This window comes from Penaeus japonicus, unplaced genomic scaffold, assembly GCF_977035675.1.
Source record: "Penaeus japonicus unplaced genomic scaffold, GWHDUDI00000001_assembly GWHDUDI00000024, whole genome shotgun sequence".
In the NCBI taxonomy this organism is placed as follows: Eukaryota; Metazoa; Arthropoda; class Malacostraca; order Decapoda; family Penaeidae; genus Penaeus; species Penaeus japonicus.
In genome coordinates, this window is record NW_028234426.1 from 17,124,250 (window position 1) to 17,126,749 (window position 2,500).

The window sequence follows — 2,500 nt, forward strand, 5'->3', positions numbered from 1 at the left end:
CACGTAAACTAAACAAAAATACAACTAATTAACTAGCTACAAATGTTGCTAATAAAAATACCACATGAAGCAGATAGATAACACCAACTTCACTTTACCCAGTCCAAGTTAACGAAAAAAAAATAATAATAAAAATAGGAACAGGAGAAATACCGAGTGGCTATTCTCCTGAGAGGGAGCATGTTCCCAGGTGGATCTCTATGAAACAGTCCAACATTTTCCTAAAAATGCCAAACTAATATTTCCCCAATATCAATGTAATTAATCAATACGATACGACTATCCAAACAAACAATGTGTCATTAGAGATTAGAAAAATGAAACCTTCCTCTTAGCAAAACGTATCGAATTATCTTTTTCTCAGTGGGTCTAGAAAAAATCCAAGAATAAAATACAAACAAAATTATTTAAACAATCTTATTGCACTTTGCCATATCATTCATCATTAATATTGTACCTGCCTTGAAATGCAAAAGAAATAACAGAACTCAAGTTGGACATATATATCATATGTGGACAGTGGAAATTATGTATATAGATACATACATACATACATACATATATATATATATATATATATATATATATATATATATATATATATATATATATATATATATATATATATATATGTATATATATATATATATGTATATATATATATATATATATATATATATATATATATATGTTATATATATATATATATATGTTTTATATATATATATATATATATATAAATATATATGTATGTATATATATATATATATATATATAAATATATATATATATATGTATATATATAGACATATCACACACACACACACACACATATATATATTAGGTACATTGCATAATAGTCTGAAGGTGAAACTGAGTTGGCCTTTTAAGGCCATCCCCTGGCCGCACTAAGAGAGAGAGGGGGGCGGGGGCATTCAGATTTAAATCTGTTGTTTTATTGGTTATGTAAAAATACTGGTAATCGAAAAGCCATAAATAATTACACTAATTCATCAAGGTTATGGTGCAAATAATGGTGATTTCAATTTGATTTACTTACCGAAACCGTCAGTATACTAAGTACACACACACACATACACACACACTCACACATACACATAAACACACGCACACATACTCACCCACACCCATACAGACAAACACACAAACACACACACACACACCTTGGAACTTCACTCTGGCAATTCTGTTCCGAAAATAGTCACCCAAGCAAGCAGTCTGTCTTTGATTCCCTTGTGGATCAGGATCTCCAGGAAGACAATGACAAAGCTGGTGTTGCTGACAATACTCAGTAGGTGTTCATGTGAAGGTTCCAACTTCCATTGGAGCCGGTTCAGTACCATTCTCTCTGCCGTCTTTCCTAGACAGCTTAGGAGAGAGATGGGACGGTACCGTCCCAGCTCATTTGCTTTAGGGATGGGAACTATGTCAGCCCTCAACCAGCACTGTGGTAGCGAGGAAGTCTCCCAGGACTTGTTGACGAGATGTAAGAGTGCAAGGTCACCTTCATGTCCCGGGGCTGACCGGGAACTGATCTTGTACGTTCGCCGCAATTCCCTCAGAGAGAACATGGCATTTGTGTCATCAGGCTCGACTGCCTTTTCTCTGATGAGGGCACACCTGCCTGGAAGCAATTCCTCTTGGCATGCCATAAACTCTGCTGGTAGACCGACGCTACTTTTCCTAGCAGAAAACGAGTGCCAGTCTCTTCGCCTCCGACCGCTGGTCATGGTGGGTCTGTCTGGGGGCTGAGCGATTTGTGGCCCGTCTAATACGGTTCCACAGCTTTGTAAGGGAGGTTTAGTGGCCAAAGGACTCACACCACTCCAGCCACTTTTCCTGCTTTACCCTCTTAGCAGTTTCCTGAGCATCCATGAGAGCTTCTCTCAAAAGAGCGTGGATCTCAGGGGTTCTCTGTCTGCGGAAGTGTCTTCTGCACATATTGACTCTGTGGTTGACCTTCTTAATCTCATCATTGTAGTACCAGGCATCTTTAAAACATCTGGACCACGGTCGAGTTTTGGGGGATGGTCTCTGAGGCTTCCTCGGCTATGGCATTTACCAGTTTGACCTCAAGTATATCCACATTATCATTAAGTAAGAAGTTACTGCTTCTGAGGCACCGAGTCAGGGCCTCCTGGAAAGCTTTCCAGTTGGCCCTGTCAACCTTCCATCGAGGATTCTGCTGGGGCATGGGTGCCGGCCGGTGATGGTGGTGAGTATCCCATAGTGATCGCTCGTGACGGTGTTGTCCACAGACCAACTAATTCTCTCAACCAGAGCTGCAGTGACAAAGGTAAGGTCAAAGATCTCTCCGCCAACATGCGTAGGCTCTTGGCTGTTGAGAAGAGCAATCTCGGGGCCTGATTCAAGCACCGCGGCTAAGTGGTAGGCCGCATCACGACCCTGGGTGGGCGCCAAGATGGGGTGGTGAGCATTGAAGTCGCCCCCTATGAGAGTAGACTCGTCTACAGCAGTA